Source organism: Melozone crissalis, unplaced genomic scaffold, assembly GCF_028551555.1.
Source record: "Melozone crissalis strain CALT ecotype California unplaced genomic scaffold, PUWL_Pcris_2 ptg000006l_1, whole genome shotgun sequence".
Classification (NCBI taxonomy): Eukaryota; Metazoa; Chordata; class Aves; order Passeriformes; family Passerellidae; genus Melozone; species Melozone crissalis.
Window position 1 is genome coordinate 40,143,639 of NW_026535784.1, and position 23,283 is coordinate 40,166,921.

Sequence of the window (23,283 nt, forward strand, 5' to 3'; positions counted from 1 at the left end):
GGCATTGTCTGAAGCATTCAGCTGCAGCGAGGAGGCTGCTACCTTTCAAACCGATGCAGAAACCCCAAATAAATTCTCAGTAGCAACATATCTTAACAGGAACACTTGTGGGGCAGGCTGACATCTGTGTTATACCAGGAAGATCTGGAATGGTACCATTTTACAGGAGTGCAGTAACAGCCTCACTGTGTAATGCCATTGCTCAGACCTTGAGCCAAAACACAACCAGTACAACTCTGCTGAAATCAGGGCAGCTACCCTGACCCACAGCAGTGCAACACCTGCCCTCGTCTCCGCTATTTCTTGCAAAATACCAGATATTTTTGGGCAAAGCTAACAGGGCATCCTCGGCAAGCATTCAGTCTCCGTAAAAATCTTGTCACAAACAGTGAGTGGCTACCCAACAGACTGCCTTCCTCCTCTCTGCCAGGTTTCCACTGCTGCCAGTACAACGCCACATCCATCTGGACAGGCAGACAAGTCACCCTCCCTTGGAGGCAGCCCGGCTGCCTTCCCACGAGCTGGCACGGGGCTGGCATGGCGGCGTGCCGAAGGACCGGGAGCCTTCCGCCCGCCGGGAGCGCGCACGTCACCTCTGGGGCACGCTCGACATCCCTTGGCCTGAGGCCCGTGGCCTGCAATCATGAGTCAATGCTCACACTGGGTTTGTCACCCAGCTGACAGTGTAGTGACCTTACTCCAGGACACAGATTTGGTTCCATGTGCCGCAGAAAAGATATCGTATAAACCACTTGATCATTCTGAATGGCGCGTTCACAGCACATCTTGTGCACTAACTAGACGGGTAAATTCATCCTCCTGTATTTTTGCCACGCCAGAGAACTCTTTTTCATCATGTCCATCACTGCTACCACTTGGTCACACCACACTAGCTCTTAGAAGGAAAGAACAACAACTGTCATTCACAGAAAGCTAAAGTTCACAATTTTGTTAGATTAGTTTTAAAAAAACCCAGAAAATTTGACTTCCTATCTCATTTCTTACCTCTATAAACTCTTTTTCACCTCTCACTTGCTCTGTTCACTTTCTGCAAGTTGAAAAATGTAACTGCTTTATTTCAAAACATGCTTTTGTAAGCTTTTTCTTCCATTGTCCAGAACCTCATTTTTTATATCTAGCCTTCTCCATTTCATATTCTCACTCATCCCTTCGTGCCCTCCTTTAGGATACTTCCTTTGATCTCACTGCCGTTTTTCCCAAAGAAGGCCAGACATCTGAATAATCTATGCAAGGTCTGCATCTGTATCTGGATATATACAGCACTCTCCTTGCTCAATTCTTGGCAGCTGCATGCTCCCGAAGCACCTACACATTTTCTGCCTGTGTGACTACCCTGCTTCCCTTCATAGCCTTCAAACTTCTCTCTTCAGTTCCTGCGACCAAACTTTGCAACTATCTTCAACTCTTTCCAAAACAGTTCCCTTCCCAAAGTAAAAATTAGGAAGGGACTTGTTCTAGCACATTCCTAACTTTCTGTCCCTTTTAGTTCTGAAGTCCTCCAGCCTTTCACGTGTGTGTCACTTTGCTGTGTGTGAAATGCTCTCTGGGAAAACTTGTTGACTGGCACAAATTTCCTACCCTGCAGTTGCATGACTTAGCATGCATTAAAACAGCACAGAATTTTTCTAAACTGTACCACCTGTCTGCCCTACCCCCTTCTCAAGCATTGCTGTGGGCTTTATTTCTGACTTACCTTCCCCAAAACATTACTTATCAAGCTTCTCTCCATAAAAGACAAGAAAGCTGGAAATCCAAAGTACTGTCCTCTAGCCAGTCAAATTACAGTAAGCCTGTTGCTTCAAAAAGACCTGGTCAGTTTTACTTCTTATCTTCTCACCTCTCTCTGTGATCCCAAACAGGGAGTGTCTTCCTGTGAAAAGCTTCCTGTGAAGCAGGAGAGTTTCACTGCTGAAACTCTCAGTCACCCAAGAAAAGCAAATCCAGAGTAATCTTAATCTTCCTGAGGTTTGGTGCTCCTGAAACTACCTGCTTGGAAAGCACCATGGGTCCCAAATCAGGAATAGTTCCCACTCCAGCCAGAATAATTTAGCATTTGCATTTCAGCTCAGAAATACTAAATATTAGTTTACAGCATGTGTTTTTCATGCTCAGAACACAAGTACCAGTAACGGTACCACAATCCCTGGAAAAGACCTTACCTCCTAGGTTTGCATTCGGTTCTAAAAAGCTCTGTAAGTAACTCAGGATAATGACGTGTGTACTGACTCTGGAGATGGATTCAGCTTGTTTGGGTTATTGATCTACTAATTCTCATGTTGTAACACTTCTACTTCTTCAGCAATGAGATTTCTGTATCACCTGCTCACTGTAGAACAATCTACTTCAATGGGATAGAGGTACAGCTTTATGGGATTCTAATAGAAGTGTTTATTCAGGGGAAATTTCAAGACAAACCAGAAGGTTTTGAGGAAGTCTCAGACTACATAGTATTAATACTGAAATAACTACCATAAAAGGCAAGAAAAAATTCTTTTCCATAGTGCCAAAGGGATTTAGAATAACCTATGCAAGGCTATAGAGAGGAAAGAAAACATATGGCTGAAAACACTCAGGAGTATTCTGGCTTGCACACAGTGTCATGCTCACTTATACAGTTATTCATACTTCTATATATAGCTCTGTGTATCCCCCAGATTGTCAGGGTGTTCTGGATAGCTTACATAAATAAAAACCTGACCTGTAAAGATCACTCTTTTCAGTTCCTGCCCTTTCCTTACTCTGAACAAAAATGTAAAGTACTTTAGAGGAAGACCAATTTTTGTGCCTGCAAATCAGGCTACTTCATCTTTCTGTGTTGAGGGTTTGGAGCTCACATAAAGGGAACGTGGATTTACATGTGGAAATATGAATCCTACTTCCTATAGCATTTGGCTTTTCCTTGTAACTAAGTGTATATACCTGCTTAGCAAGGGAGGTCCAGTATCAAGGTGAAATTGCTACTGCACTTCTTTTCTTTTTCTTTTCTTTTCCAAAACACTAACCTCAGCTTCATAAGGCTGATTCTGGCAACTGTTCACATATTGTCAGGATGTTGTGGAGGTCAGCAGCAGACTAAGCAGGTTCCACAAACTACGTATGGGACTGCTAACTGAATGGCACAGGCTGATGTTATGGACAGTGGGCTACCAAAACACCAGCAGTCCACAGCAGAGCTTGGGTATCCTGTAAGACAGCTGCATTCACAAGGATCTGACCTGTGTATTCTGTGGTCACCAAACCTGCATACCTGACTTCTGGTCAAACAGGCCCTAAGGACCATCTCTCCAGCAGCATTCAGATGTTTGGAGAGTCAGACTGGTATTTCTGTAATTCCACAGAGTTTCTATTTATGTTTGTAAACCCCCAGGACGTGTCCATCTGCATGTCTATGTGCTCAAACACCACTGCGCCTTTTGGCCCGTCTTTTGCTCATGTCTTCAGTCTCACACTCAGGTTGTGCTGAGTGCCACGCCGCCGTCTCTTTGTAGGCTTGGCAGGAATAACCAGGCTACCCTCCGTGTCCCCGAGCCCTGCGGGCACGCCCCCGGCAGCCTGGCTGTGCGTGGAGAGCTGCTTCCTCAGCAGCTGGCTCACAGCCAGCCGGGAGGCTGCCTCCAAAGCACGTGGATGCACATGCAGCTTTTTCCAGCACGGCAAAGCCGTTCCTCTCCAAGTCTTGAGATCAAGGCCCTCAGAAGGTGCCAGCTTGTTTCTCCCGTAGGAGTTTGTCCATTCTGCCTACAGGAAAACTCTTACGTGCTTGAAAGTTTCACAGCAATTATTCCCAAGTTTAGACAACAATGAACGCACACGCAGTAGAGCAGCAGTGAAAGCAGTTCTCAGTGCTTCATGCACACACAGAGCTGATGTTAGTCACGCACAGCAGCCAGATCAAAATCCAGCCTGTTGCTTCATGATCTCTGATCACTGTGGGAATCATTCTGTTGCCTGCTTTGCAGCAGTCACCTCACCACTGTGTTCTCCTCCTGCATTTGCTGGTTTTCCCCATTACACAATCCACTTAGCTATTTTTCCTGAATTAAAGTTACTCCCATTCCTTGCATGTTTCTGTGATTACTCTATGATTATCTATGATGTAATTAAGAGCTCTGCCATTTGGCATGGTGTACGCTTTCTGGAGTAATGCAGCACTCTGCATGCCTACTTGGTGCCTTCTGGTTTCCAAGCAAGGCCATGGGAGGACAGATGTTCAGCTGAGCAGTAGAAGGGTTTCTCACTGAGACCTAACCTTCCTGGCTTCATGGAAAATCTGTTTATTCTCCCCGCAAATATCCAAAATATTTTGGAATAACAGAATTCTTCAGCTTAAGTGTATTTCCTCCTTTTTCACTATAATTAGGAATTGCCTGGAGTGACTCACCTTTCCCCATACACCCCCTCTTGACGACTTCCTCCTGGACTGTACTCTCCCAGCAATGCTGGCAGCCATCGGGGTGTGAGAGAAGAAAGGGACAACCACCCTGGGTATTTTCTTCAGACAGAATTGTTCCTGAAGTGTTCTTTCTTTGGTGTGTTCATTATTGTTGTCCATAAAATAATGAAAGGAAAAACATGCCTATGTTAGCCTGTCAAGGGAAGGAAGCAGGGCAAGAGGCTTGTTTTTAATTAGTCATTTTGTGAACATTTGTGCAAGGACAGAGTCTGCTGCCAAACAGCATCTCAATTAGCACGTCCCTGTGGGCAGACCTTGCTTGGATTGATCTGTGACTTACAAAGGTGACAGAGAGAAAATGCAGAAAGGATTAATTTGCTTTTTTACTACCCCCCTCTTTTTTGTTGCTAGGAGAGGAGACTGGTACAGTGGGTGGTGTCTAACTGGGAGCAGTGACCCAGTTCAATAAACCTGGCTTGGCTCCTGTGGGATTGGAGTGAGACAGTGCAGAGGAGCAGGCTGGGACCATACCAGGCACAGAGCAAGAAGCTGTTTCTAGTGCTTTATTAGGGAAGAGAGGTGAAACATGAAGCAGTAAGGCAAGGATGAGGAAGGATTTGAGAAAGTAAAAGTACACTGAGCAAAGACACAAATACCCAGAGAGCAGGTTTTGTCACTGGTTGGTAATTATTTGCAAAGTATCAAGCTCTCCAAACTTGGAGAGGATTTTGGGGAGGGCTGGAATTGAAGGAAAAGAATACTTTTTTCCTAAGAAAAAGTAAATGAAGAGTATTTTTCCCTACTGAAAACAAGGTGTGCATCCAGGCTTTAAAAAGTCATGATATTTCACCAGAGAGATATTCTAGAGGTTTTGGTGTTTTTGTCACACAGCAGAACGGTGTTTTGCATCACTGAAACTCCCTGAGGAGTGCAGTAGCATTTCTCAGCATGTTAATTGTCACATAGTGCAGCGGATAGCTTTTGCTCAGGAGAGGGGGGTGGCAGTGAAGAGATTAAAATGATGATTCAATCAGGAGACTCTCAGAAATCTGCCTAGTGACAATTTTTTTTCTTAAAAGACTCAGGCTCTGTGGCATAGTTACAAAGGAGGAGTCTTAATTAAAATTAGCAGGCAGTTGAAGCATTTGAATGGGCATCTTTCAATTCTTTTTCCCTTTCAGTTCACAGTAAACCCTCTTCTTTTTTGTCTTTTCTCAAAACAGCTTAAGTTTGCTTGAACAGTTTTGCTTGTCCATTTTCTTTTCATCACAAAAAAACCCAAAAATCCTTTAAATTGTAGTGTCTCTAGAGTGCCACACAAATAACTTGCATTTCTATGATTCCTTTCAACCAGGAACAATTTAGAGGCAGTTCTGCTTATCAGCCTGTGAGTTAGTCTGTATATCACTCACTATCCCGTTGTAGTTTGTGTAACAGGCACAGAAATTAACTTAGGGTCTGCATCATAATTAGCTTTTGCTGGGTGTCCATAACAGGAGTTACACATGGCTTATTTGCAAGTGTATCAGATCAGAACAGAAATGTTGTTCAACTCTGGCGCCAGCTGCTTCTGTTTCTGACACCTGTTGACAGTTAGGGATAAAATTTTATGCACTAGGACAGACAGGCAGAAACTCTAACTGTGGAGATCCTAAAGCTAACATGAGTCCCTGAGCTTTCATACACAGACACACACAGACACACACACACACTCACACACATATATATACACACTGTGCAAGATTTCAGTGCTACTAGCAAAAGTCACATCATACTACATGAATTCAGATATAGGTGTTATAAATGATGGTAATCAACAATTTAATTTGCACCTCCCATTTCACTACCCTTTCATCATGCAGGAAAGACAGGCAGAGGTCCATTGCATGCTTTCACCAGAGCAATGAAAACCCAAACCCATTTCAAATCCTTAAACCAAATTTTTCTGACTAAGCAGATAGGAAAGAAAGCAGGTACTCTTGAGTAAGTATCAACATTTAAAGGACAGACGAATGAAATCTATTTTTGATTATCATCATCATATGGTTAAACAGAACACAAGGCCAGATAACTTGGCTTTTAAGTTTCTTATATGCCTAGATTCTGGAATAGCTTTCAGCTCAGCATCTTGCTGTGTATTACTTTGCCAGGCAGAACAAGCCAGCTTGCTGTATTTCTTGCTAGGGTTTGGAATTAAAATGTAGATTCAAAGCAGATGGGGATGTTTCTGCAGCAGCTGAATAGAAATACACAGAAAATGAGAAAACTCGTCCCTCCCCTCCCCCTCCCAAACAAAGTCAGCTATCATCTCCTTCTGACAAAGGCCTATTCTTCTGCAGACCACATAAAATTATCTATCTGGTGAAGATCTGAATTTATGTACTATCAGGGCCCTTTGTGAAGTGCTGGCGAGCCCTTGGGCCAGCAGAGCCTCATTGCTGGCAAGGCCGCTCCTCGAGAGGAGCAGAGCGACCTCTGTTCAGGAACTCCTTCAACGCTTGTTTTACATACAAAGGGAAGGGAAAACAAAACAACCAGAACCAAAATCAGCGAAACAGAAAATTATTTCCTAGATGGCTGGTACCTCATCGACACTCAGTCTAACCTGTTCTGTATTGGAGCAGCACAACAGAGCCATCCTCCTGGATTAGAGGTTAGTAAGCACAGACAGCTGGTCTCCCCCTGCATCTCTCCCCTGCACTGACCTTGCACAGGGAATCCCTCCCTCCTTTATCCTTAGATAAACTCCTGTCACCCCTGAAACCTGAATAACTGTGCCATCTCACAGTCACATTGCCTCTGCATCTGTCAGGCATCATTGTGAACACCTTTGTTTTCAGCAGGGAGTTTCAAGTCATTACCTGCCTAAAATGGAATTCAATCATTGTGTTAGTGACTCTGAGAGTTTTCTTTACCAAGGCACAGGGAGATTTTGTGTATTGGGATTTTTCTTTTCTTGGCTATTAACTAAGCATTTTATCAGATGATGACTTTAAATAATCAAACAAGAACAAATCCAACAAACCCATCCCCCCCTCTTCCTTTCTATAGAAAGTCAGTAAATCAATTCAGTTTCAGATCTGAATGCTAATCTCTGCCATTCTACCCTTGGTGGGGGCATTTTACTTCTACAACCTTTGGATTCCCTTCGTCACTGTTGCAGTTTCTTTTTCTTAGTCTTTTCAGTATAATTAGTCTCAGCTGTGATACTACATATTTTCTTCTTCCCCTGGGCAAAATATCCCCCCCAAACAGTTTATGTCTGTTCTTTCCCTCCCTCTTTAGATAATAATTTACCTTTTAAGAAAACGCAACTGCCTCTCTCTGTGATACTATCCTTATCTCCTTTACGCATAGCAAGAACAAGAATTTCTACTTCTTGAGAAAACACCCATAAGCTCAAGGAGAGAAAAGGTCAACTGTGACAAGGATTATGCATTTCTGAAACTCCTTCTCCTATCTACAAAGATTCCTATTTTATGTCCGAACTATTGAACTCGGGTTTACCCTCGCAAAACCAAAAATCTTGCTATACCACTTGTATCACCTGCTACAAGGTGATGATACTACTCTTCATTATTCAAACAAAAGCTTTTTTTTCTGAATTGCTAAAATGCCGTTTAAAGCTAGGAAATAATCCCTTTCCTTCACCCCTAAAGACAGCCAAGAAAAATTTTAGCTCTGTTTTACAATTGGAAGAAATAAAAGAAAAAGGATTATGGAACTTTTTCTGTGAGACAAGAAGTATAAGCATGAGATTTTCCTAGATTTTCTTTCTTCCTCAGCAGCCCTCAAATACAGCTAAAGTTGAAATGAAGACAATAAAAGCAACCAGCTGTGAGGACTGGAGAACTGAGGAAAGAAAGATTTCTGCCCATCCAACACTGATTCAGTTTTCCTCTACAAAGCATTTTTAGTTCTGCTTTTAAGACAGACACTGAACATGGACCAAAGTCAGAGGGGCATTAATTTACATTCCTTCCTGGGTGTGGGGAATCCTTTCAGGAATATCCCCCTTATCTAAGACCTTGTGCTGTCATTTTAACTTTTTGGGGCTCTGCCTCAAATGCTCAGATGCTAAATATACATTCGGGATCAACGTCATGTAGGGCAGGAAACTACTGCATCTACTTTGTGCATTTAAAATCACCAAAAATTTTAAGTGAAGAAGCACAATTTCTCATTTTTCATCTGGGTGATTTGACTTTAACCTTTCTGTCATGAGTAGAGATAACAAGTGAGAGAACTGTGTAAATCTTCCCAGCAGATGATGTATTTGACAGCCTAACTTTGTCAAACACTGTCTAACTATAACATTGAAAGAGAAAGCTGATGATCTTTGCTCTTTTGAGGTGTCAGGTACTTAATATCATCTGTCTTCTTCATTCAGATACTATAAATCTATTTTTTCCCTTTTAAGAAAAGACAAGACTAGAGTGAGATGAGAAATACAGAAAATAGAGTTAAAAAATAAAGGGGTTTTTTGGTTTTTGGTTTTTTTTAAAGGCTTACAGAAGAACTTCCCTTCAAGCAAAAAATACAAAGAATGCAAATAAACATTGTCAAGCCATGAAACACTGTGTTACAACAGAAGAGCACTGTGGGAATTATTGGGGCATGACCAATATACAAAATACCACCATTACTTTTCCTGTAATCGACAGTAACGCCTTTAAGTTACTAGAATCTGTAATGTTTCTGCATAAAAATCTGATATCTGGCCTAGTCAACAGCAGTTTTTCCATCCATTGCAGTGGATGCAAAAGTTTATGGTCCTCTTTTCCATGTACAGTCCACAGAAATGGAAGTATTAATAAAGTAACAAACAATTTTGCAGGTATGTAAGTTGTTATACCTAAAACTAAATCGAAATTATGATAAGGCCACAAATGAGAAAAAAAGTCAATAACAGATTGTTACAGCTGCCCCTCTTTTCAGTCATCATATTGAAAACCCAGTAAGTCTCAACTCAAGCAAGTTCATTTAAAACTTAAAAGCTTAGCTGTTTGTGTTACAATGCCTATGAACAGCTCATCCCTGAGCTTCTGGTTGGAAAAAAACACCCTATATCCTGTCCTATGTGCTCAATGTTTTGCCATGCCACGCTGTACACAGTTCATGGCCTGTGGCCACTGTTTTTCAGTGTCTGGCCACCCTGAATCCTTCATGGAGTGTGACTCAGTTATGGCTCAGCATAACATGCACTAGTTACTGTTCGTGTCTTCGTATGTGAAGTGCAAATCTTCTCCTGAAAGATAGTGCTGGCAGTACTGGCCTTAATTAACCTGGTTCTGTGTATTAAAAACACATGTCTGTAGCTTTAACAGAAAGAAGCAACAATGATGCTCAAAGTGCTTACAAAATGTTTTTCCTGTGTTTTGTGCATTGTTATGTATTGGTTACTGCAGTTCCCTGTGAGTCTGCATCTGTGGTTGGGACCTGCATGAGCAAAACAAGTGGCAAAGGCCGCTGCCCTGCTCCAGCTGGAGCGGGAAGGAAGTGGTGTCATGTGCAAGCCCCAGCATCATTCAGCAACTCTCTGTGGGGAGTGGGAGGGCTCTGCAGAGACAGCCTCAAAGAAGTGGCTTCACAAATCCCACAGGTGGGACCTCAGTGTGTGCTGGTGCCAGGCTAGACGGGAGGAGAGTACTCCAGGGCAAGTTGGCAGAACGGGGAAGGCCTATGGAGCTGCTCTGCACTGGGAGGGGTCAGAAGGTTGCATGGGCCAGCTCCTATAAAGACTGATTTGAAAAGTTATTGCAGTTACTTGGAAATGAGTGTCACAGTTGCAAACCACAAGCTGAAACCTTCAAATAAGTCAGTGCAAATTCTGCAGCAGGCTCCTAGCAAGCCAGATTCGGGGGAAGCCTCTGTAATTAACACCCAAGGAAGGTCACTGCCTGCTGATTCCAGGGTTCACAGGCCAACCCCCACAGGTGCTGCAGAGGCATCCCAACAATGGAAACTTGAAGTCCTTGGTAATTTCATCTCTAAAGACTACTGCCAGTGTTTTTAGTCATCAAAACTTTTAGCCACAGTCTCCAGCTGCTGCAATGGCTTCCTCCAGCTTCAGCTTCCTGCAGTTCTGTGGAGCACATTCCCTCATCCCCATCCACTTCCTCTTGTTAACCTTGTAATGGAAAATCTCTCTCAAAATATCTCTCTCTCTCTCTTCCTTGTTGCTATCTGAAGTACACCAATCTTTCCTCCAACACAAATACAATCTGACACAACAAACAGAGGGAGAGTTATTACTGCTGACCGCATATTTAATCTTTCATAGCAATTTCCTTTGGAATCCTGATTGAGTTTTTCAGTATTCGGTAGACACAGACTGTTCCCAATGTGTCTCTTGTAAAGGGGACTTCAAATCCTTGAGCTTTATATTTCCCCCCTTTAATTTAAAGTAACAGCAGTATCTACCAGCATCTAGTTATTTCCATGATAGCCTGTTTGACCAAGTCAGGATTTAAAACCGAACTTCAAAGAAGCATCTTCTATATCATGAAGAAGCATCTTCTATATCATGGAGGTTTGATTAATTTACAAGGCTGTGCACATTTTCACAAAGCAGTTCCTCAGCCATTAGCCCACAATACCAGACTGGTTTTAGATAATCTCAGGATCTTTTCTCTAATTCATTGGCAGCAGCACCACTAGAGTTAAAATGTTTTGGTGTTCTGTTTTAGCTCTAACATCTTTTTGCTGATTTCCGAGTATCTTGTTTTACAATAGCCTCCTTCAGGCAATAGAGTCCAGAGCAAAATTTAATCTTCAGAGAGCATAACAAAAGGAATCAGCCTTAGTTACCAAAAGATCATTAAGTAGTACCAGCTGTTTTCAAGACATTGAATTTTTTCAATGAAGACAGAAAAACTGAAGCACAGACTAAGACTTTTGTGCTGCCTGGTTATACTGCAGTGTATGAGAAAACATCTAACAACTCTGAAGGTATCTCTGCCTCCACAGCTCCAAGGGCTGGGGCAGGGAGCTCAGGCAGGGGCAGTTTGGGAGCTGCTGGGATCCCCAGCAACTTCCAGGATGGGACTGGGGCTCTGCTGGGTGATGCTGACACATACCCTGTATACGCTGCATGCTCAGCTGGCTTGAAGAGAGGAGCATGGTTTTCTTGGGATCTATCAGTCATAGGACTTTAAAAATGCTAGAGGGAAAAGATAGGAAATAGGATGGGCTTGGAGCTGTCAGCACCCTGAACGTAGAGTCCAAACAGCTTCATAACATAATTTCTCTCTGTCATGCTGCACATTTGATGCACAGCAGGTATGGGGACACGTTCTGTCTCTAGCATTCAGTTGATTTGCTAGTCCTCCACAGGCTTTTTTAAAGGTTAACTGCAGGTACTCTAGGATATTTTTTCCCCCATTTTGTTTTCTAATTTTAGGTGCAACTAACTTTTCAGAACATTTGCTTAATCACCAATACCTATGAAAGACTTTTAAGACAATTTTGGATTGGGAAACTGAGACACACATCTCATTTCTTAAACACTGTTTCCGCAGAAAGCTGTTGTGAGCTAGATGAGGCTGTTAGGAAGGTTTGTTTGCTGGGGAGTGTAATAAACAGATACATTTTGCCATTCATCTTGTCTCCCACCCTTCCCACAGTAAAATTATTAGCTCATTTTCTCATAATCAACTTGGCTGACCCTCAAAGGTTAACAACCAAAGATAAAGTACCCTTATATGCATTTGACAGTGGCATTCATATTAGCTTAACTGACTGCATTAGACATTGAGTATCCTGATAGATGTCTCCTCTCTTCTCCCAACTCTCCATGCCTTTTTTTCCTAAGAAAAAGCAGCTGTTCATTGCCCCCAGAGGCTGTATAGAAGTAACACTATCAGTTACAGTCTGCGCTGTATTTTTTCTGAGTAAAACCAGTTGCATAAATTAGATCTTAATCTTTGCCTATCATCCTTGCTTTGCCCTCAAAACTGTTCTCTTCCTGCTGTGTTTTGGAGGCTCATGGGTGACAGGGAGACCATAGGTTTGTGTTGGCAAGAAAAGCAGGGACTATGCTGTGCAATCCACTTGGCACATGAGAACACGCACACTCTTACAGGAACTCAAGCACACAATGCAGGGCGTTCTCTCCTACACCTGCATTCCTGAGCTCAAGACCACCACAGCTCTGAGGCTGCTGGCTGAAGGACTAGCCTGGCAAACACTCTGCATAACCTTTCCAGGTAGGAGCAGTTCTGCAGGGCTTGTGGGATCAAGTCTTCATTGCTGGAGGTGTGGATTTAACAAATGAAAAGTCACCTGACCCTTTTGAGGAGAGTTCCCCTGCTTAGGTCCTCTTAGGGAGACTAAAGAGAGGCATTTTAAAAGCTTCCATTAACTTTCATCGTCTGTGGGAAATACATTTACTTAAGCTGAAAAAAGTCTCAGCTATGATTTATGAGTTTCATTCAAAGTAGTCTCATATCTTAGATTTGTCTGTAGTTCCCAGCTTTCTAAATCCAGTTGAGTGTGTACTTTACAATGGTGAGCCTTTCATCCACAGTGCTTCTTTGTGCACTAAGAGCATGGCTGTGTTGGGGACAGACAATAATCAATTAGTGAAACGGTATCTTGTGACTGAGAATATGAAGTGGGCTTTGCAGAGGCTGACAACAGCTCTTTTAACTCACCCGTTTCTCTATGTCTCTTAAATATCCCAAAATATCAAAGGTCTTTCATTAGAGCTTCAGACTCTCTCAAATCCATGCAGGCCACTGATACCTCAGAAGACCATGAACTGATGTGAGCTGGCAGCAAGTGGCGAGTTGCCAGAACGAAGAACAGCCGACTGTTTTCAAAGCTTTGAAAATATTTGAAAAGGAAGGACAGAGAGAAAAGTGTTGCACTTCCCTTCAGGACTGCTCAAATGCTGCTCTTCCAAGTGTCAGCTGTGGGAGTCTAAAAGTCTTAGTGAGAGTTAAATCACAATCTGCCAGTTCCCCTGGCTCCTTTTAGCTTGGCCGCAGTGAATTTTCTGCCTCTTCATGTTGCATCCCGCCACAAAGGGGAAAATTTAAACAGGAGAAACAATGTTCCTTTGAATTACTGGAAATTAAAGAAAAGCAGGAATGTCAGCTCGTTCTCGGGTCCCAACTGTTTCTCAGCACAGCAATTCCAAGTCTTTTCATTTAGTTAAAGGGGAAAACTTTCATGCTAGAGCTGTGTTTTTAAGCAATCATCCCATTCACAAAATCTAGACTGGTTTCCAGTTTCCCTGGAATACCTAAGTGATATTCTACACAAAGGAAAAAGCTTGTGTCCTTGTAATAATCTTTTTTCTCTAGTAGTTTTCATAAATGTTTCTTTTCACAAAGTACATAGAACTCCCCATATACTGACCATTTATACTTAAATACTAAGCAGTTTTAAATGGCTATACATAAAACCCACATCCTTTGTAAGTGGGGATAGAACAAGATAAGAAGTAACTGAGAAATGGCCTCAGTTGCATGGAAGCACAAACTGGTGCCTATTACTTTATCCTCAGAACAAGATTAACAGCGGCCTTCTAAAGAAAAACTTAAAACTCTCTTGGAAAGGGATATAAAACTAAAATTAGAAAGGGAAGAAAAATACTGTAGCTGAGATGGTAACTACAGAAAATATGCTTTTCAAGCCAGGCTTAAGAAGCTAGACTGCAACTCCTCAACACATGCTGCCATGATGTATAATTGGGGTCTTTTGACTGACAATTTGTTTGGGTCCTGAGCCTTTTCATCCAAGAAGATCAATGACCAAGTTCTTCCCAAGCTTATATACTGAGTATTCAAAATGAAAACAGAGTACCACATCTTCATTTCAAACCTATCAGCAACAGTAACCATGCCAAGCTCTCTTGTGTGCTTGGAACTGTGGTACAGCAGCACCAGCTCATGTTTTGTTTTTCTCCCAGAGTTTTGCTTTTATCAGGATTAGACCTCAATGGTTCTTAGGTTGTCAGCTGGCTCTGGTCATCAAAACCATCTTGTCTTCCATCTCTGGTACATCTGGAGAGGTAACTAGAACTGTTTTCTCAGATCTGGATTTCAGCCCAAAAATCCGTGCCATTGTTCTGTGTAGATTGCAATAATCCACATGAAAACTGCTCCTGAAGACCACACACAAATGCAGAAAAGCTGAATGGCAACCATAGCTCCAGGGAGCATCTTCTCTAAAAATGCATTAGATTCTTATCTTCTGTGGTGCCTCAGCAACAGTGGAAGTCAGAAAAGATGTTTGTAAGAGTAGCTCAAAGACTTGAGCACACTGGAAGGTTTTAAGGAAACCTTTTCCATAAAGCCCTGCTAGGAGTAACAAGCCGATTTTGCTGATTTCAGTGTGATTTATACAGTGAGGGAATAAAACTGCTTAGTTACTGAGGTGAAAGTTAAGGTAATTCATACAGGTTTTTGGAAGATTATATAGATACCTGTTATAGCTGCTCGTATATCAAGCATATAAATTTGGAGAAAATCTAGCAGAGTGTAACATGTGCATAAAGTCTCCAGAGAACAGACTGTGGATTTGCTATGTGACCTCCATGCATTTGGTCAGGGAACAAATGGTATGGATATAGATCCACCCAGGGAGGAGATTGGATGTCATGAACTGGGTTGTTTATTCTGTCTAAGGGGGAGCATTAATGATAGTCTTCAGTTACATGGGGAGAAAGAAGCCATAGCACAGAAGGGAAAAAAACCTGCTCTGCATGTCTGTGGCAGATGGGATGAGCTGATCTAAGGTAATGTTTTAAGTGGTAGAAGCTTTCTAATAAGTTAGATTAATTACTGCATGTAACTGTGTGTTATTATGAAACCCTCATGATCAGAGACTTTTGAAAACAGGTTGGAGTGGACTGGTACAGGTCTGGCTGGTGTTGTTCTGAAGCCAAGGAACAGGGTACTGACAAACCTATTTTTCCCATGTGTTTTTGAGCAATTGGTCTGGTTTGTAAGTCGCGAAAGGCACAAATTGGAAGGAATAAAACTAAATCACAGGTGGGAATGAAAGCACATTTTGAAATTAAATCATGCCATAATTAAAACAGTGTAAGATGTTTCCAAAACAAGTACCCTTGTTTTGGCTCACCTCCTCCAGCTCCACTGTGTGGAAGTGAAGCCCCCGCAGGACATGCAGGGGCAGGCAGCATCTCTCACAGGGACACGGGCAGCTCATGGCTCACTGGCCCTGGCAGAGACCCCCAGAACCTGCCCCTTGGCTATATCGGCACACACCCAGCACACTGTGTAGTGTGGGAGCTGCCTCTTTGGCTGCCTCTCATTTCTCAAAACACAGCAGCTAAAAGTTGAATTCACTACAATATCCCAGCCTAGGTGTGGCAGAGCCATGAGTAAAACAGAGGAAGAATGTGTAGAGGGGTGTAAAGGCTACGGTAGTGAGGCCAGTGAAAGGGCTGAAAGCTCTGCTTTACCGTCTGGACATGCAGTCAGAGTACACCTTACAGCGATCAACGTTCTCTTTGCATTCTTCCCACTCTCCTCTCAGTATGACCTTCAACTTTTAAAAAGAAATTTAAGAAAACTGTATTTTGTAAAAAATTCTGTTTTCAACAGAACTATGAGACCAACAGGGTTTCCTACTTGAAGTTCAAAGGATAATGGAAGCCAGAGCTGTGTAAATAGGTTTTCTGAGGACATTGCAGCCCACAAGGTTTTATTATCTTCTATCAGTTCATCCACTCATACGTCTATTTTCTGATGTTACTGACACAACACAATGAAACCTTGAAATTTTTAGCTTGCCAGTGTTTCTTTTTTCCATCCAGTGGTTTTTCACTCTGCCAAAAGCAGTGATGAAATCACTATGGATAACTGACCTTTGACTGGTGCTAGGAAGTCATCAACCCAAGAAATCCGTGCTATATCCAGGTCTGAAGCCAAATGGACAAAGATCACAGAAAGTGGAAGATAATGATGACAGTGACCTCTTGGTAACCCTCCCTAAACAGCAGGTTGATAACATCAAGTGTGCCTTGAGGAACAGTTCAGCCACCAATGCTTGCTTATCCTGGCATGCTCACAAGAGGCTGCACTGCAGAGCTTGGCCAGAACAGCAAGAGAAGTCAGCTGTTGCTCTCAGGGAGCTGATTTTAATCAGCAGCCTATATCACCACTGCCATTTGACACACGGAGTAGCTGAAGTACTGAGAGGAAAATCATGCCTCAGATAACCACCTTTCTCCAGACATCAAAAACGGGTCAAAGCACGGGTTGTGCACCTGATTAACACTGCTCAACACACCTAGCCTAGCATAATGGACTGAGATGAAGAAAAAGAGACTGTTCTGTTTTCCAACCCAAACATCTTTGCCAGCATTTAATTCACAGGCACTGTGGAATTACTGTTTCCTGTGTGGGTCACAATTTGAAATAATTTTGCTGCCCCACACTTCACAAAGCATTTCCTCATTATGCAAAAGCATCTCACTCTACACACACTTATTTGAGCACTCCTGAGATTTAAGGCTATAACTCTGCCAGATACAAAGATTCTCAAAAAAAACAGCATAGATGAAAGGGTGCTTTAGTTCAGCTTTCCTGAATTTGTTAAAGACGTCTAATAGTCAGGGTGGTGCTCAAGAAATTGAGCAATAGTGGTCTTAGAGTATGTTGGCATCCCAGCATCCACAGTCGTACCAAACAAACTAACCTGGGGAGCACTGCAGCTCTGTGGAATGGCCTGTCCATACAAACCACCTGGATCCACCATGCTCCTAACCTAAATTATGGAAAAGAGCTCATAACTGGCAAGAACTGACAGAGATGCCAACCTCACCTTGAATGACTTGGTTATTGCAATGGGAGGATCCTTTTGTTTCTTAAATTCAACCTGGTTCTGAAGTTTGACCTTTAGGGAAACATTTCTTATCTCATCATGCCATGGTGGCATTTAAAACAACTACTTTAGGAGCTGCGGTGTTTTGCTAGAAGTGCTACATAGTACAATTAGGTACAAAGTTTGTATGGAACACAAATCACAAAAAATGGGAACGGGAGTGCTGTATGATACAACATTATAATTTCTGTTTACTCATATTTTATAATCCTGAATTAATTTCCTTTGCATAATTGGTTTTTTCCACCCATATTGTAGAGGCATTTAATTTTTACTTCCCTTAATTTTATGCAATTGTTAGAATAGTACAATTTTTCACATCTGGGTAGAAATTACACAGTATCCAGTCTTGTTGATGGTTATATAATGTAGCAAGTGGAAATCACCATTTAGCTTTACTGTCATGCCCTCTGTATTAAGGTGAAAAATCAAACTGATACAAGTGCTTTTGAAATTAGATTACTGTATCACTGAAATGCAGGAACTGGTGTCAGTAAATTGAGGGGGGTTTAGCACTAGTTGATTTTAAAAATGCATGAATTTTGAAGCGTCTGGCTTGGAGAAGATTTAATGAATTATTAATCCTCATATGTCACAAATCCCATGCTCTTCATTCCTGTATGTCTGCTTATATGTATATTCACTAGTCATCATTTTCCCTGTAAATTAAGGATAAATTAGCTATAAATTAGGTAACAAGTTTTATCCATCCCACATTTTCTTTTGTTTGACACAGATTATCGTAGATCTAAATGCCAGAGAAGACAATTATATTCGTGTAATATGACCTTCTGCAGAATACACTGACAGTGTCATTGAGGAGTTTCTAGATTAACCCCTTAACTGCTCTTTAAAGCTACAATAAGAAAGCAATATGCATATTTCAGGAAAAAATATAGCTTTAACTATAACTTAAAAAAACTTCAAGGGAAGGCAAGGCATGGCATCCTTACTCAAGTTTTTTCCAAAGTATTGCTAATGCCTTAAATAAACAAACTATCCAGATGAAGAGATAGTTGAATGTAGTGCAAAAGCCATAGAGCTCATCTAACAACAGAGTGTCCTTATCCTTCTGGGGCCTCCTTTACATCTGCCTTTAAGCTCCAATGTGTTTTCCTCAGCCATCACATATGCAGTGGGGCAGCACAGCAGTGCTGCTGGTAAGGAGCAGAGCAAATCCTTAGGGGATGTTGAGGTGTTTTGAGCCTCAGTTCACCTTGGGTATGAATGCAATCTCTCTTGAATCTGTCTCTCCTCTAAGTTTCCATGTGGAAGCTCATGTTGTTTCTCTGTGTATAAACTACAGTACCTTAAGTGCAAAACATACAAGAAATCCTTAAACTATACCACAAGAGTTCAACTTTTTATCCCAGCAATAATGGAAATGTCTCACTAATAAGGAGCTTTGATGTGTTACATCACCCCTTTGCCATCTGAGTTCACCGCACATCTTTTCTCCTCTAGGGACACTGGCAGTTGCTTACAGGTGTTAACCAAGGGCACAGCTGCAGCAACTGGTCTTTAGCTAGGCCAGGGAATCACATCCCATAATACCAAATCCTGGTGTTAACCATCATTGTAACTGCTTACACATCTTGTTCCAATGTTAAAGAAGAGAAAGCTTTGTCATAGGGTTAATCAGAAACAATTTTGCACATATGCAAGTCCAGAAGATTTCAGGTTTTAGAACAGAAATTGAACTTTCTGACAATGTCACGCATGAGTGCCCTTACCTAAGTAATAACCACTCGTGCCTCTTCTCAAATTTTCATTTGTTAGTGAAATAGGAAAAAACCCAAACCTCTAACTTCAAGAGCTTTTTCACATGTTGGAAGTTCAATATTTAGAACTCTTTGCCAGATGCATGAATTTCAGAGGAGTGATGCAACTGCACAACAGCACATAAGGATATGTAGTCACAAGTGAAGCCAGCTACCATACGTACAACAGGAGCAGGAGAGTGTTAGCAGAAAGTACAACTTACCAAACTGGAGTTTGGCAAGGCATATGGGCTAATTCACCTCCTGTCAAGAAAGTGCTAGAGGGGTTTCTTGTCTGGGAGCAGTTTAGACCTCTGTGTCATCTGGCAGTGGCAGAAGGGTGCCAGCAGGATGGAGGCGGTGGCAACACCCCAGGAACAACCCTGTGAGCCATCAACAAGCTTCTGGGTATCTGACTTCTGCTTTCCTGAGTCTCATATTGCTAATCAGTTGGGCACAAGTCAGCTGAGGCTTTGATCTGAGGATGTATATTTCTGCTGGGGAAAAAAAAAATCTGGGGAGATAAATGTCTATCTCAGCTAACCCTAGAAGGGGAAAAAACCCCATCTGCTATCCTACCTTTTGGTCCTTTTGGGTCTGTGAGTGCTCTATCACAGCTATTCCCCCACCTGCTTTTTCTCCTGGGAATCTTGCCCAATTTTGCAGAAGACTGTACTCCCCTGCAGTGGGTGTATTTATTCATTCATTCATCTGAGCTGCTTTGTATTCACAAACTCCCCAGATACAGGTGCTATGGAAAATAAGCTATGAACCCCAAGAACCGGCAAAAACTAAAGAAAGATTTTCTGTGAAAGAAAATGACACAACCTCTGTTGCTGCAGAAATGTCTGTTCTGCTTGTAACAACACCTTCCACAGTACACTGATAAGAGGTGGCAGGAATATACCAAATTTGTCCATAAAACAAACAACAAAAAAATCTCAGGCTCTCATTCAGTGCCTAGTTTCCAGTTTGTGCCCTGTGTGTGGCAAGAAATAAATGTACTTACATTGATTGCATCTGAAAAAGTCAAACAGTGCTGGTCTGAATTCTAACTTGAATGCATATTGGTGGGATGAGATGCTGATCCATTTGCACAGTAATGTGCTATATTTAAGTCATGCATCGTGGCATCTTCAAAGAGGCCAGTCATAATTATGATGGATTAGACTGCAGAGTCAGTCCTAGATGCAGTAATTGTTTCACAGATGCTGATGATGTGACTTGAATTTTTAATGAATTATAGCTGAAGAAAAATATGTGGTGCTTCTAAATGATCTGAATAAAATACAGCTATGGGAAAGACTAAAAAGACTGACTGCTGCACTTGGGGGAAGGTAGATTTACTTTGAGAGGTAGAGAGTTCATCCCACAATGACTGTAAGGACAACCACAAAGACTTTTTAAGATGTAAGCAAGTAGAAATACTATTCATAGTGTCCCAGTTATAACCAGTAATAAAGATATCATGGCCATTTATTTTTTGACAGTTCTACATTACAAATTATGTTACTTTACATTTGCTGTGATTTGTAGTTGCTTGAGGAAGGTTTTTACTCAGGTGTGACTTGAGGATAGTGAATAACTTGAGTGTAGACGGCAAGGGAAAGAAGTATAATGCAAAGTTACCCCCCTCCTAGATGCATTTCAAAGAATGCAAATCTGGCATTTTTAATGCATGAATTAATTTTGTATTTTGAAGAACCAAATTATTTCCATGTGTTTTGCAATGTCTAACACCAGTCCCTTTTACACTGCAAGTGGTCAGAATTTGGGGGAACATACCATGAGATCTTTGAGAATGATGAACAATAATTAATCTCACAAGACAACCTTGTGGGTTTTGAGAACAGCATGAACCTAAGACTCTTTTCTGACCACAGATGTGGTCAGAGGGCTCCTTTGAGGGGTTTGCAAGCTAAGTTTAAAGAAATCAGGGAGCTCCCACTTCTAAAGAAAATGGTGGGTTTATCTCATAGATAGTGAAGAGTTGAGAAGAAAGATTGCCTGGGAATTCCCAGAAGGAATTTGGTTGCAACCCACAAGGTACATCAGAAAAAAAGGCCCAAGGCAGATTTTGAGGGCCAGTCAAAGTTCCTCGCAGCTTAGTCACACAGACTAAAACTTTCTTTTAAAGAAATAAATCTTTTAGAAGCAGCTTGACAGCACGGTGTTAATCACTATGGTGCCCTTTATTTCATTTTGTACTTGCAAAATGCAGCAGCCTATTCACTCATGTCTGTGGTACACCTGCAGTTTTTAGGAATGAAAGGTGTGAAGGCAAAGTATGGCTTCCAAATTAGTCTGGCATTTTATTTTTGAGACACTCTGGGAGGATTGTTCTGCTGCCTGGCCTAGAATGACACATCAGAGGAATGCTTTTCACACAGCTTTCTGCTAAGCATGGAACATCATCTCCCTGGGAAAGCTGCAAAGGCTCATGTCTTGTGGTACTATAAAGCTAGGGTGGGAAATATCTCTAGAAGGGAATAAGCCTATACTACCATGTTAAAAAAACCCAGGCAAGACAGACAAACATATTTCTCCATCTTCCTGTTCTTAGCTTTCCATGCAAAAATTCTTTTTTAAAGTATCATCACTCGCAGCAAGAACTTCTCCACTTCTGTTATAAAAAAACCCCATAAATTGAGTAAAGGAAGAAAAAAAACTAACTTCAGGAGGTCAAAAGTAAATCTAAAAAGTTTGGCAATCAGAGGAAATGAATACAAGTTATCATATAGGTGCTTGCTGGTGAAAGTGTGCATTTGAATTGTACTGCTACTGAAATCAGAGCTGCAAGCAGAGAGAATTCTGCTGGATGCAATGTATTTAATGAATTAATATTACTTCTAAAAGCATTTTAGAATCACATTACTAAACTGAGTAAGGCAATACTGCACTGAAAACTATACAAATTACATTTAAATAACATTTAAAATTAAATTTTAATAACATAAAAATATTAATGTAGGATAAATACATAACCAGAGCAACCATGATGGGAGAATTTTTTCAGTATAATAGTTCTTCCTACATAGTGGCAATACCAGCCACATGTCATGCTTCTCCTGACTCTGCAGGCCAAGCAGAGCTGACCTAGTAATGGGGAATCCTTCAGATTCTCCTTTATGCAAACCAAAACTAAAAGCTTCAGAACAGACAGGCATATATCCAAATTTTCTCTGTGCAACTTCAAATCTGTAAGACCCACTGTCAGTCTGCCTTCTGTCATTTGTGACTGGTTGAGAACCATAAACCAACAAAGAATAAATTACAAGCAGAGTCAAACAAGGGCTTTATCTATGTTAACTGGGTCTGTGAATTCTGGGAAGACGCATGTGAACAGGATTAGCTTGTCATTGTATGGAATTTGCTCACTGCACATTGTCAGTCCTTTTATACAGCTAAAAACTTCACTTTGTAAGTAAAGAGTATATGAGAAAATGGGATTTCCCATTACAACAAAGAAGAAAAAATCCTAACTCCATAGCTGCAGAGCTCAATTCAAAACCCAAAGCATGGTTTAAGCCATGCTTGATGTCTATATGTAAATTTGAAAGGATATTGATACCTGAAAAAAAGTATTTCCATCAAACCTTTCAGAAATCACTCTATTTCTGTCAACTTTACTGATCTGCTGATGAACTGTAAGAGTTCTCATGGACAGAGTCAAGTATAGCTTTGTCTTGTGTATTGTGCCACTTGCATGGTCTTCAGGAATGCCAGTTTTAAAAGACCCTGTCTGACAGCTGCGGACAGGAATAAAAAGGTTTCCCCTCTAATTGGAAACTTGGTGGCAATACTCCTTCAAGTCAGACAAAAGAGGTTTGGCACACTTGATCAAATTACAGGATTAGCACCAAGTCTGGGAACCACGGTTTCAACGTGACTTTCTGCCTTACCAAGGGCAAAATGGGATGACAGAGGAGTCTGTGCTAATCATTCAAAAGCAGAGAATAGTTTTTGCACCATTACAAGAGATTTCTTCTGGTAAAATATCTTCTTGTGTGTTAAATGGGGGTAAGGAAGTCACTCCATATTTTTACTCTCATTTTATCTTCAAGAACAAACCTTTAAGAAAAAGGGAGACCTGCAAGAAGCACTAGGATAGGGAAAGACCCCTCGGGTGTGCTTGCAGGCTCACGCTGTCAGGGCAAGGGGTGCTTGAGTGCTGCAGGAATTGCCAGTTACTGGCTGTCCTTCAATGGAAACTAAAACTGACTTGGATTCTCTCCTGTTTCTTTTCTCTTT

The 23,283-nt window shown here is 41.5% G+C and overlaps 1 protein-coding gene across 2 annotated transcripts in view; it reads left to right on the plus strand.

Moving 5' to 3' along the window:
* TET2 (tet methylcytosine dioxygenase 2) overlaps positions 1 to 23,283 on the plus strand; it is a 71,143-nt gene that overhangs the window by 23,811 nt on the left and 24,049 nt on the right. The window lies entirely within an intron of this gene.